The sequence below is a fragment of the Tympanuchus pallidicinctus genome, unplaced genomic scaffold (assembly GCF_026119805.1).
Source record: "Tympanuchus pallidicinctus isolate F22 unplaced genomic scaffold, pur_lepc_1.0 scaffold10, whole genome shotgun sequence".
Lineage (NCBI taxonomy): Eukaryota > Metazoa > Chordata > Aves > Galliformes > Phasianidae > Tympanuchus > Tympanuchus pallidicinctus.
In genome coordinates, this window is record NW_026294619.1 from 19,803,141 (window position 1) to 19,817,779 (window position 14,639).

Here is a 14,639-nt window from a genome sequence, read left to right on the forward strand (position 1 = left end):
TTTCATGTCACAAAAAAATAATTAAATCTTGACTTTATTTGCATACATAGCTCAGCATGTGACTGAATGTACAGCTAGGAAGAGATTGCCCCAGTCTATAGCATCATAAAAGATGGTGGATTATGCAAGATAGCAAGTAGCTGGGCAGTGACATTGTTCTGGCTGCAGCCTACTACTGCCTGCCTTGCTGCAGCTGTGGGGCAGCAAGGCTGGGAGTTGGGCTGGCCATGCCAAGTGGAGGAACAGCCAGGCAGGCTGTGCTGTGGTACTGGGTCACAATATTGCCTGACACCTGGCAATTCCCCTAAAACTTTTAACTTGCTGAAGGTCATCAAGTCTTGAGAAAAAGAAATATATATATTTTTTATCAGTGTATTTAGTAATATACTTTACATCACTGTATGTATTTCTTTGAAAGTGAGTTTATTTAAAAAAATCAAGAGGCTGATTTATTGCATGAATCCATTATCCTTGTCTGATGAGCTGTGTTTCTTTCAGGTGTCCACCTGCAGTTCAGTTTTGCAGCTGGATCATTTGTATCACTTCACTAACTGCTGGTAAGTCCTGAGATCATTATTTAAAGTTTGTATTACCATGTCACCACCAACAAATTCAGGTGCTTTCTTTCCTGGCATGGAGATGAGTGAGACTCCTATAGCTTCTGACATGACTCCCACTGAATGTAGTCATAGTGCTGGCAGGGTGTTGGGACTACAATGGAGGCACAGTCAGGCCTGCCGTGATGGCTGGCAATCATGAACCTGGTCTGACTAGGATGGTACTGCAGGTCTCAGCAGCTTTTTCTAGTTGGAACATAGCTCTGCACCAGCAGCATCAGAAATGGATCTATCATCTTAGTGCCGTTACATTGGATGGGAGTTTTGTCATGGTCTCCTTCACTCAGAAGAAAATTTCACCTTAAGTTTCTAAGAAATATTTAGTGACTATCTTCTTGCTTGTGGGAAGGCTGACATTGTCTTGATGTGATTCTAAATATTTTTCCTTAAAGATGTGACTAATTACCTCAGTCCTTAAATGGAGAGTCATAGTGTTTAAAAAATCAAAATGCACCACTGACCATGTAATTAAAATACAAGTTGTTTTTCTTGTCCTTTGTATTTTGTCTTTGAAGCAGGAAATAAATATATATTTTTTTAATCCATTATAGAAAGAGTGATCAATTGCAAAAACAAACTGTCAAAATTTTGCCTTTTGCATGGTTTAAATTTATCTGGATATCGGGCTATTATTTTCTGCTGGTATCTATAAAAGGTGGTTGTTTTCCCATGATCACTGCTACATCAAGTCAGCTGAAAAAGATTTGAAATGTCTTCTCAGTTTTCAGGTTTTATTACTCTTCCTTCACCTCTTTCTGTTTTTCCCATGTCCTTTTTAAAATATGAAAGAATTTGTAAACATTACTCTGATTACTACTGTTACTGCAGCTGGAGCAAAAAGAAGTCCTCTGTAACCCTTACTTTACTGGCCATTTACTGGCCAGGACCTTATATTGAACTGTAGATCCCAGCACTTCCTCTGTACACTTCTGCAGTATCTCTTTCAGTTTGTCTTTCTGATCTAAGGATGACTTTTGAATGTGTGGTTTTCATACAAATTTGCATTCTCCACTTAAAACCATTTTGGCTAGGTTCATGCTTAAAGTTCTGTGTTACCATTATTTTTCTTCTTTCTTCAGAAGTTAGAAATTGCTTACTTTTGTGGTGGATTCTGCTCATGCTTCCAGCTGATGTGAATGTGGAATTTCAAAATAACAAGCCATAAGGAAAAGCTTAGGTCTTTTGAATAATGCTGTATCTACAGATATTCTTCAGTTCAAAAGATTTTGATTATGGATGCCAGGCATGTAGTACACATCCATATAAATTGGAGGCATGTTGTTGGTTTACATAAAGGGTAAACAATGAAAAGTGAAATACTCAAGAATATTTGCCATAAGTGGGAACTACAAGTACGGGTGACTGCTAAATGTTGAATTAGTAGAAATTAACCATATCACTGTACTCTCAAAAAGCACAGTCACCAGCATATTTAAAATAAAGCAGGTGATAGCAGCCTAGCTTTTTCTATAAAAGAAACACTGGACTTCATGGTGATGTCATTCCTAAACTCAGACTTGATGTCAACAGTTTGTCTTTTCTTCATTTTCTTTCTCTCTCAAAGACTTTACAATCATCATTTCTTCTCCTCGTGCTTCCGTTTCTTTCCCTCCTGCTTACATTTCCTCCTTTTACTGTGGATTTTTTTGTTAGGCTTTATTTCCTTTCTTTCATTTTTGATTTTTCAGAGATCAGATTTTCTCTTTTACTCTCCTTGTTTTTTCTTACTAATTTATTCGTCCATAAAATCCAGGCCATTTTTCTTACTTTGTGAACTTCTCATCCTATCACTGTACTTATTTATTTTATATGTGTGAGGAAAATTTTCTCCTGTGTTGTCTTTCAGCCTATAAAATGAAAAGAAATTATAAAAATTTATAAGGAGAAAAGTATCTGAATATGTACATGGACAACAGTGGAAGACAGCTGTCCAAACAGGCTGCATATTTGGTCATAGATTTATTGGAAGATAAGTCTGTTTTATTCAATAGAACGCGCATTTTTGATATTTTCTTTGCAGTCAGCAGAGAGCTGAACATAAACCCACATAATCATTCTGAATACTAATACTGGTAGAAAAAGAGTGAAGTGCTCTTTTTATAATATATGCCATTTTGTTCTGGAAATTTTCTTTCAGAAATAAGGAGAAGTTTAAAAAAAATAAAGGATAAAGATTGTAGTTTGTCTGGAAGCTATGAATCAATTACTACTAAAATAGAGTTTGGAAAGCAATGCCTCCTATTTATTTTCATGGAAAATATAAAGGATATGAAGAGCACAATAATAATATTTGATAGAGCAAATTCTCAGCTAAAAAGCACTCTTTTTCAACATAATCACCACCACTAGCTATGTATTTTCACCAACAGTGTAAAAAACTTGTACAACTGGAGGTGACTCACTGTTGCTGTCACTACAGCTGAGACACACCACCTCACTGTGCTCACATCCACTATTTGATATCCATAAATATTCTGCAATCATCAATTAATGTAAATGGGCACAATTTCTTTCACGTGGAGGAATTCAATGACACTCCTTTGCTTCATGTGTACTTCCACGTCATATGCAATTTTGTCAGACTGCCTCTCTGCTGCCGTCTATCACACAGCAACAAAATGTAATGGGATATTGGCAGGAAAGTTAAACCTCTGCTTCCATGCATCCTCCTCTAATGTTGTGAGCCAACATAATAAAATAGAAGGCATTACTTTCGGAGTAGCCCTCATATGTTTTTTAGAGTAGTCCTTTTCCACCAGGTTGCATTATTTTCACAGTTACTGCCTAATTGGAAAAAAACTTCTACTCTTACCAGCAGAAGCTGTTGTTAGATTCCACATTGAAGGAAACATGTAATACAGTATGTGCTATCTGCATTGTTTTAGCTGCAGATGATACTTTGAATTTCTTCTAACGTAAGAAGAAGTCTGCTCACTCTATATATTTGAGAAACCAATATAAATGAGATTTTCCATTTGCTTCCATTCCGTAGAGCCTTTTAGTTATTGTAATTACTAGCATATATTGTAAAAGTTCATTATGCAATTGAAAGTAACGTAGTTCATTTGGTACTGAAAATTATTCTTGGAGAAAACAATGACTTGGAGTAGCATATCTGTATTTTTTTATTATTATTATTTTAAGCTTCTGGAATGACGATCAAAATTGAGCTTCACTGCTAGTAGAAAACTTTATTCTCCAATTTTTTCATTAAACAGAAGGAATCTGGAATATCTTTATATGTAGGGAAAAAAAAAACAACAGCATTTCTTTTTTACAGAAAAACCCAAATATAAAGAATGCCATTGTTTGCTGCACATGTGGCAACGTCTGGTTTATATTAAATTGAAGTTACTGCCATCTGGTGGTGAAAATAGTACTATATCAGTGCCACTGGAAGCGATTCTAGGAAAGGAAACCTTCAGAAGTGAATATTGTGCGTCTGTGCATGTGTGTGTGTGTGCATATGAGGGGGAGGGAGCATATATGTATACAGGTGTATATAAAGGCATATCTTAGCATTTGGGTATAGTTTTAAAAGAATTTGAAAATATTCAAACATAGAGAATAGCTTGCTGAACCACAGACTAGTCAAGAGTATGAAACTGAAAGAAAATATGGAAAAACATAAGAGGAAGACAGCAAAATGTAAGTTGCGATACTTTGGGCTTAGGGTAATGCATATAATCATGTATGAAACTTATCCCCAGAAGATTCTGTACAGTAGGAGTTTTTATGTTTCATGCATTTCTGGGGGCGTTTCACTTTCTGTGGTAGACGTCACCACTAATTATTGCTGCAAAAACACCTGAGCTGGCTCCGTTTTAATGCTGCATTCTTTACTTAGATTTTGGTGCAGTGTATTTGTTCCTCTTTGAATCTGGATGTGTCCTTTTATTGATTGTTACCTGATTTCTGAAAGAACAGCCAGTAGGGATGGATTTTTATCTGTACTGATTAATATATCAGTAGAGTCTGTGTGGCATCTTACACATATTACACAGTAACTAATAAAGAGATATTCAGTTTGAGATAATGACGGATAACTATCTTCAATAGTAAGCTGTTCAGTAATCATATAAGTATACTAACTTGTGTCCAGAACTTGTTCTGCTTTCATTGTTGTAGTTTTGGAAGACCTCAGTCAAGATTAGGTCTCTCTTATGTACAAGTGTAAGTAGGCTTTGTTCTCATACATGGTGTTTTCCGCTGCTAGAATGCAGTAAAAGTGGTCCTTTGCACTTAATCTGAAATTTGTATCTAAAGTGTATCTTCTAACTACTGTCCTCTGACGTTGAGAGTCAAAGGCAAGTTGGGGGATCTAAGTATCTCACATGATTCATAGGGGCTTAGTCAGCATCCACAGCCCTCTAGCTGCATGTTTATCTCCTGATGGTAGCTCAGATTTTATCACCAAACAGTTGCTGGTGTTAGTTAAGGTAAGGCTAGAGGAGGCATGCGTGGCCTCAGCATTGCTCAGCCCTGCCTGTCTCCAGACTCCCAGTATCACAGGTTACTGAGAAATGATCAACATGGGCTTGAAAAGAGCCTCTGCACTCTGGGTCCTGTCTAGCAAGAATTGCAAGGGTTCACTTGACTGAAAAGATGTGCTTCCTATGTAGAGGAAATTTCCATCCTTATCCTATGCTGAGAAGCCTATGTGATTCTTGATTCATACATTTACTTGATCAAGTCTTTTTGCTCTTAGCCACAAAAATTCTATTTTCAAAACAACTGGTGAACTGGGCCTGCAGTTTTGTAGATTCTTTCATCCTTGAGTGTAATTCAGCAAAAAAACTAATTATACTGGATTTCTGCACAGCTTTTAGAGGTTAGTGAAAGGGTTAAGTACAGCTGCAGATATTTCTCATCTCTCATCATTCTTGTTTATTTTGTTTAAAATTATTTTTCACTTGGTTGGATTTTTCTGCCTCTAGTAGTTTTTTTGTTTGTATTTTGTCTTCTTCCTTTTTCTGAACTCTCTAGGAGTCGGAGTCCTGCCCAGATAACATCTTTCAAAAGGAAAACCATTGACCTTGTAATCCTGTCATTCTGTTTTTAAGACTACATAGCACATGCAGGTGTCTGATTTCTTCATAGGTTTTAGAGGAAGTACGTTTTCATGACTTTGCAATGTAATTGCCTAATTGTTTTTCAAGGAGACAGACACTTTTCTCACAGTAAGTCTCTTACGGGAAAGGTTTGACAGCACCAGTTAGAGCACTGGATGGTACATGACCACATATTAAGGCAGTACTTCAAACTCAAGCCCACAGCTGCTTACCAGAAAACCATTTGGTGCAAAGAGCTCTTTCTGACTCAGGCTAGTTTGCAGAAGACAGAAAGGTTGAACAGCTTTTAGAAGGAAAATCATGTTTGTTTCCTTTCTCCAGCTCCCATCTCAACATAAAATTCACCTTGTGCTATATAACAGAAGTTCCTAGGTTGATTAGCTCTTGATTAGAAAACTGACTGCTTTTTCTTTTCACTTCTGCTGATAAAATGACCGACTTCTAGCCATTTATTTTGAATATTGGTGTTACTGAGATTCAAGCTTTCTGGAATTTCCTCCCCATCCCCCACTCCCCACCTATAAATGCGTATATTTATTTATATTTCCTTGGGATTAATAAGCAGTTTGATAGCTATAAGGTAATTGCTATCTATGCTGAAGATAACTGAACTACAAAAGATGAGTTTTTTGTAGTGAAAGATGATACAATGCAAGACAAGGCTAAAAGGATGTATACCTTTTATAGACAGTCTGTTATGATGTGATTAATGTTATATGAAAATGTAGAATGCGTTAAAATCTCTCAAATTTAAGCTTTTTGAATCAAAATTGACAATATACATATCCATATTTAATGAGAAGTTGACGCAGAAATTTCTCTTCTACTTGATTATGTAGGAAATCTGTACAGAGCCTCATAATGATCCTTGAAAATCTATGGGGGTATGGACACTTCTCTCCAGGAACAGTCCACTAGATGTGATTTTTATTTTATATTTTTATTATTATTTTATATTTGAATCACCATCCTTGGAAGTGTATAGAACTTGACAAGACCATGACCTGCTCTCATTAGATCTGCTTTGAGTGGATGATTGAATTAGATGACATCCCTTCCACCTCATTTATTGCATGATTTTTTGATATGGAATCAATGCTTCTAAGGACAAGAGTGTTTCCATACAATAGAGATTTAAGTTAAAGGTATTACTTCTTCCACTGAAGGTGATGAGTGACTAGAAAAAAAATGGCCTAATTCTGAGATTGAAAATCACTACAATGAACTCATCTTATGCAAGCCACAACTTTTTATTATCTTGCTCGCTCCTCCTTTCTATGGATGATTCAGAGTGGAGAGAACAACTTTCTGTGGAACTTGAGGTGCAAAACACAGTACTTTTCTTGGCTTTGTTGGACACAAACATAGAAGTATGTGTACACATTTATTAAAATGATGTAATAAAAAAACTTTATCAAAGCATCAAAGTATATTTTACTTTTCATTTTTCTATTACAAAGAGAAGAAAGAAACCAACCGTGACAGAATCTACTTACAGCTTTTAATGAACTAGTGTGGATTCTTAGATAACCTGGTTCTAAAGTCAGTAAAATGTCCACATACAACTAATAGAAGAAAGAATATTTTCAAGGATCCCGTTTTCCTCTTTAAAGCAAAATAATAAAAATATTCTATAATTTTCAGAGTATCTGTTCTGTTTCTTAAAATCCTATGCATTAGAAAGCTGAAGATCAGTAAAATGAAAATAATATTTTCTGAAATTATTATGCCGTCATCTCTGGTTTGGAGGGAACACCCTCTCTCTGGGGGTAGAAAAGTGATTTAGTCTAGTCACTAAAAGCAATTTTGGTTGTTCCTGAACAAATATCCTCAAGTAAAACAAACTTCTATGAACTTTATGCTGTACTTACTCCTATTTACTATGGGAACTTCAAAACTCAAGTTAGTCAGAAGTGTTGGTTGATTGAATTCAAGTAGCACTTAGTAATTTGACATTACGTTTGCTAAAGATGTGGTTCGATTACATTTTGGGTAACATTGGTTTCTCCAACATCCCACCATGTTGATACTACTTTTCTTTCTGTTTTGCACTTCCGTTTAGAGAGGTATGCAGAACTGATCCACAAGAAAGCTGGCCTATCTTATCTTTGAATATAGTCATGATTGATAAAAAGCAAAGAAGCACCAATGATTATGTAATGTTTAACTGATGATTACAAAATGGATATCTTGTGATGTGTAGCCAAGACAGACAGCTGAGCTACAGTTAACCTTCATTATTATGTTGTCATTCAGTCTTTAGCTTAATCACATTACAGGTACAGAACCATGTTTTTGTATCTCAAATTTCACTGCTGTATTAATGTATTTGTATCAATTACAAAACCAGCTTATGTCCACAGAGTTTAGATGCTTTTATGCTGTGTGAAGCTCTAACAAGTAATGAATCTAACAGGCTTCATGCATAGCTGTCTTGCATGTCCCTGTTTACCTTTTCCAACATAAAAAACACTGAAAAGTGTTATGCAGAGGAAAGTCCAGCAGATATTATCAGTTTGGACTCTATGTGAACTGTCTCAAGTCCACAGTGAGTCCATCTGATGTCACTATTACTTCCACTACCGGAAGATATTAGGTTAGTATTGCTCCTATGGCAGCTCTGGGCTAGAGCTGGTAAACTCTTAACAGGTCTGATTTCACAGCAATGCAACTTCTCCAAAATACTCAAACAGAAAAAAACACTCAGTTACTTGAGCACAGCACTGAAACCATGCTGGCGGAGTCTGTCTGAACTGCATGGCACCTGGTCCTCCACAATCCAAATGTTCACTATGTTGTGGGGGATGCAGAGCTAGAACCTTGCTGTATTATAGCCAGCTGTGTGGAGCTACATGCCTGAGTTGGCAGTGTTCTTCCCATTCTCCCTAAAGCTATTTATGTTGCTCTCTACCATTCCCCTTCCATCGCTGCCCTCTGAGCATCCTGCAGTTTCTGTGGAATACAGGCTCCTGTCACCTTGGAAAACAGAATAAATGCTGCTGCAGGAATGATGTAGCTGAATGGTTGTAGTAATGTAGCATAATAATGAAAATCCTAAATTTTTGATAATGATTATGATTAAAGGATTGTCTTCAGGATACAAAACTAAGTCTGATAAAAATAATCTAGAGTGTTCTTTATACTTCATATTGTATGTCATTTATGTACTGTTTGAAAATTGCTGAGGAGATGATACAGGACTGTATGCCTTTTACATAGATTATATTACGGTAGGGTGTGCAGTCTCATTTTTCTGCAATCTGACTTCCCTTCAGATAACTGCTTAGTGGTGTTCAGAATAAGATGATCCTTGAAGAACATATAAAATAAGCAAGCTTTATTTTCCCTTATATTTTGTGTTGTTTCTGTGAAGGAGTTTTAAAATCTTCTGCCCCTTGTTGGAGCAAACATTGCAGTTCTCTGGAATGGAGTTAAAAAAAAAAATTAAAAGCAGGTAGACATTTGGTTTGGAGTGTGTTCGATGTGTTGGGCTCACAGCTGCACACTGCATCTGCTCAGGAGTGGGCTGGCCCACTCAGGGCCAGCTACTGAGAGCTACTGCCATCTGAGGTCTCCACAGCATGTCAGCCCACCTTCCCTGTTGAGAAATTAATGTACTTAGAATGGTAACTGATGCCCTTGAGAGTTAAATCTCCTTCCTGTGCCTGCCACGTCACTCAGGTCGCATTTATTCTTCATATGCATACTCTTTTCATTTCTTCCTTATTTCCAGGATGTCTACGGGAGGCACATGTGGCTTCCAGCGCACTCTCAGTGAACTCTCGCAACTGCAGAAAAAGACAAGGGAGGTGTGTTTTGAGTGTAGAAAAATGACATTAAAAAAAGCAGTGTTCTGAAAAATGTCAGTCTGTGAAAAGTGTATTTTGTGTACCCCGAAATAAACTGACCTTGACAATTTCGTGCCTGTTAAACTGAAGAAGCATTAATGGCACTTTTATATTCTAGGGTCTCATGTATGTATACGTGTCAGTTACATGGAGCACTTGGATGGTACAACATTTGCCACAAAAACTCCAACCCTTTTAGAATTTAATAACATGGTAATAAGTTTTAGGTGATCTGAAGAGAGCCTTCACTGAGGGGAATAAAATGTTAAGTAATGAGATCCAATAGATGTACTGAAACATGACTTAGACGGCAATTGTTCTTTCTGAGTATTGATTGAGGCCTGTTCAGTTTGTGCACTGTCATATAAAGACTGCCTTGCAATGACAGCATAAAATAAGACAACTGGTTAGGATTGTTTTTTATTCTTAATGTACTTCTATGATAAAAGATACATGTGTATTAAATATATGTTAATGCTTGTGCATATGAAGCAGCAAAATGACATTATGGTAAACTTATGTTGAAGTTACAAAGCTTAACACTTCAAACATGTATACGTATACCTATCAGGAAATTATTACGCATATGTATTTTGATTTTTTAAGATATTAAATATTTGTTTCTGTACGCAACAGTTTTTCTTCTCATAGGTACTAAATGATTCTTCTTTGAATAGTTTCTAAGAATTTCCGTGTATATAAATATTTTTCCACAAACCTTTGGAGTCAGTAGTTTTGATCAATTTCTCTAAACAGGCTTCATTTGAGTATCTTTTTTTTTTGCAGAAATGATAGTTAAATAAGATGTCAGACACAAATCTGGAAGAAAACAAGATATTTTTAGAGCTTCTAAGTCTTCCAGGAAGCTTTGTGTTCTTTAGTTAGAGGTATTGTATTTGATTTTCTGAATCTTTTTTAAAATGTGATGACTTAATTCATCTCAGCATAATTGTGGACACCACAGTGGACACCAAAAGAGTAATAGTGAAAGGCATTATTAATTGAATTTAAGGTGATGTTTTCAAAGTCAATATGTTTGTGCAAACATATGTTGTAACATTAGTAGCAGTATTAAATCATCACTTCTTATTGTGTGCTATGCCTCATCTACTAGCATATTTCAGATATAACATTGTTTTACTCAAGAATGGTCAGTGTAATTATTGATGTGGCATTCCAACTTTGCAAACCTAAAACTAAATCTGACGTAGAAAATAGGTAATTAAGAAAAATGAACAATCATTAACAGTGCTGGGAAACAATGGGGATATTTTATGACTACAGTAAGGTGACAACTGCTAAATGGCTGTGTAATGCAAGTGTCAAAGTATGTAACTTGTTGATTGTTCTCTCCTTTGTCTCGTTCACCAAAACGTCACAAGATAGAAAGAATAAGAGATTTTTATTATTTGCCCACTTTTGCTGTAGAGCCGTCGTATGGAAGACACTTGAATTTACAAATCTGATGGCATACATACTTAAAAGTAGTCAAAATAAGAATCAAACGTATGTGGAAGAGGATGTACAGCTGACTGTGGTTTAGTGTGATAAACAGCATGAGCATCCAAATGGTGCAGTTCTCACATTATTTGCAGTTATAGAAAGTAAAAGCAGACTAAAATATCAGCTTTTACTCACATTCCTGGCAAGCGTGATCAGAAGAATGTTAGGTAACACTAATACTAATTCCAAAGTGCACCAATATCAGTATTCTGTGCAGAATATCACTATGGGCCACTGTCCTGATGCAGACCAGCATTAGTGAGACTTTGTCATAGGGGATGCCTGGGGAGATATAAGGACAGCACGGACTAACTCTTGGGCTAAGAATGTTATATTTTCAGCAAAACATGTGGATGGATTTAAACACATCAGGATAATGTTTGTTAAAGCCAGAGAAAAATGCCTTGACATAATTGAAAATCATATTCTGGGAACATGGGAAATGCATTCGGTGAGGAAAGAGAAATAAAAGATTATACTTGTGGCTAATGACATGAAGAAAGAGTGTCTTGCCTGTGAAGGCATAGAGGGAAAACCAAGGATCCTATCAGTGAAAGCCAGATGAGAAATATTTATGAAAAATTGAAAAACATCTTGTGGTTGGTACTTTTGTGAGACAAAGCCCGAAATTTTTGCTTTAGCTATGCCCAGCCTGAGTTAATGACTAGATATTCACTGAGAGATAATAGAAAAGTACTGTGAAAGTTTAAACTGGATAAAAGGAATCTAAAAGATTAAAATGAATGTAGGATGGCATGAGTACTAAAGTTGTAAGTTGGCTGTCTCCATGTTTATGCTACAGTGGTGAGATGTTGTGTATGTTTGCCTTTTCACTGATGCGAGTGATATCTAGTTCACTTCTACTTGATCTGCTCGGAAGTCAGATGAAGTCTGAGAGACAAGTAGAAAAATGGATTCATCTATATTTCTATAATCTAAGAAGTATTCACACAGGTTAAAAAAAATCTCCTTAAGATTATGAAGACTAGACAAAACCTTTTGAGTAAAACTCTTCTTGAACAGTAGACGCTGTTAAAATGGAATTCTGAATAATTGATAATAAGAGAAGACGAGGTAGTTTGTTTTTAAACATTGTGTTATTTGCATAGCAGTCATATTTGTTCACAGATATTGGAGAGTGGTACAGACAGCTAAATGTTGGTCAGTACTTAATAGAGGTTCTAAGAAAAGACAAGAAAAGGTAAGTCGTAATCTTATTTAAAAGATAATTTGTTTTTTCATGAGGATAGTCAGTCCCACTGAGAATAGTAAAATTGCCTGATGCTGGCATTTATTTAATCCTTTTCTCCAGATGATGTTAGTGTAAATAAATGATAAAGAAGAGTTGCTTGTCTATTTTCAGCAATATTCAATTTTCAGATCTGAGCTCTATTGGCTTCAGTTACTGGAAGTGCATACCAGATAACCACAGAAAGCAGAAGAATTCAGTGTTTTATAAGAAATTGGTTATTCTTCATTTAACTGCATTTGGTTTTGTTTAACTATAGTTGAATGCTTTGAAGCTGAGATTGATACACCAGTACCAAATTTTGAATCTTGTTCATCTGGATTAAACATATATAATCTATACGTAAGCAATTGGGATCACTTTATTGTTGTTGTTGTTGTTATTATTATTGTTTAACTTTTTTTCCTCTGATAATGATGGCAAAATATCTGGTCTTGGCAAGGATGAGAAGACTACTTCACTCCTTATTATTGCTTGGCTACCCAATCTATTCTCGTCATTTAACCAAGCATAATATTCCATTGTAAGCTAAGAAAAGAACATTCTCAGCTGTTTCATTGATGTTTTTGTGTTCCTTAAATTTAAACAGATTTTCATTAGAGTTCCATAGGAATAACTAGAGTTAATTTATGCATGTATCCTCATGTGATTGTGCAGAAAATAACTGTCATAGATGGGAAATAAACTGCTTTTATAGTCTCAGTTTTGTTTATGGAGCTCTGTTTACAGCAATGGGCAGTGCCAGCCAGGATGCTCTCTGAGCTTAGCAAATATGGAGAAATCAGCTCTCTAGCAGAAATAGTATAAAAATCATTTTGAAGAGACAGTGCAAATGGTGATGAGTCAATATATGACGCAAATTGTACCTAAAATATTTTAACTTGTCCCTCTACTATGGCAGGATACACAGTTCAGCTGGGTCAGTTGCACCCTGCAATCTGGTATTGGCATTGGTTATTGCGAGAGTCAATCAATTGCAGTCACCCCATTAAGCAGGAAAAGATCCTTGGATGTTCTATGTTAGTGTTAAGGACGTACACATGGTGCAACTGTAGCAAATGTATTCTGAATGCAGTGGAATGTTATATTATTCCTGTTTAATTTCACATATGATGATAACAAATGTTGTCTGGAAAGGCTTTGGAAACGTCTTTGAACTCTTTGTTGAATACAAGATGGTCATCTGAAGCTGAGTGACTTAAGGATACAGAGTGTTTAAAGATAAGAAAATTAAAAACAAGGCAGAACTAAAATAGAAAATACTTTAATCAAGCACGTTGAGAACTGGAAACAGTAATAAAAAACAGTAATGATATGAAAGCTGCTGTTTGGACATGAACAAGATCAGCCTGGATAACCAGGCCTTGAAATTGGAACATGTAAAGTGTTTGATACTGGGAGCAAACTCAGAGTTAGGTCTAGAAGCAAACTCTTCCTCTTCCTCTTCCTCTTCCTCTTCCTCTTTCTCTTCCTCTTCCTCTTCCTCTTCCTCTTCCTCTCTCTCTCCCTCTCTCTCTTTTCCGTTTTTCCTGTCCCCGTCCTGTCCTTTGCTTTCTTTCCTTTTCACTATATACATTATTGGAAATATATATACTGTAAAAAGAAAGAGCTGGAGATCACATAGAGCATTAGTGACTGCCAATGTAAAATAATATAATTATCTATATAATTATATAATTTATATAATAATTATTTTAAAATAATATAAAACAAAATAATTTTGAGGAAATTGTAGAGTTTAGGCAGAAACTCATTATATGAAGGAGATAAGAGAATGGACTGATAACACTTGATACAACTGCTTTTACAGACTTCCAGAGCACTAGGGCAGCTTCACATAGTCCTTTAACTGTTGATAAGTTGTATTACAGCAAATCTCCCTGCTTAGTTTATCCTTGTCCTTCTGCTGAGATTCAAACAGTACTTCCTCTCAAATGGTGAATCTGCTAGAAATTAGTGTGGAAGTTGTGTTTTCTATGCTTCACTGGTCTGATAGAATATACTTTTTTTTTGCTTGTTTGTTTGTTACAAGTAAGAAGTAGACAAGATTTTGATTTTATGAATGAAGAGACCAAAATGAAATGAGCATTTCAGTTTTTTTCTGTGTACAGGTCTGTGAGTTTTTTGTCTTGTTAGTATAACACATATCACGGAAAAGTACATACAAATTTCATAATAATATGTAACTGATTTCCAATAATTTTTCTATGATTACTCTAAATATTTGGTTGTATATTTTGAAGAATAAAAATATCCTCTTTTTCCAACTAGAGCTTCAGTAAAATACTTCTCATATGTGTTGGGTGGAACTTTTTTTGTTGAAGCAAAATTTCCTTTTCTCCACTTTTTT

The 14,639-nt window shown here is 35.7% G+C and overlaps 1 long non-coding RNA gene across 1 annotated transcript in view; it reads left to right on the forward strand.

Moving 5' to 3' along the window:
• LOC128072929 (uncharacterized) overlaps positions 1-14,639 on the forward strand; it is a 261,184-nt gene that overhangs the window by 94,621 nt on the left and 151,924 nt on the right. Inside the window, exon 3 of the long non-coding RNA XR_008202525.1 lies at positions 499-557. This is a non-coding gene — a long non-coding RNA (uncharacterized LOC128072929). The remainder of the gene's footprint in view (positions 1-498; positions 558-14,639) is intronic.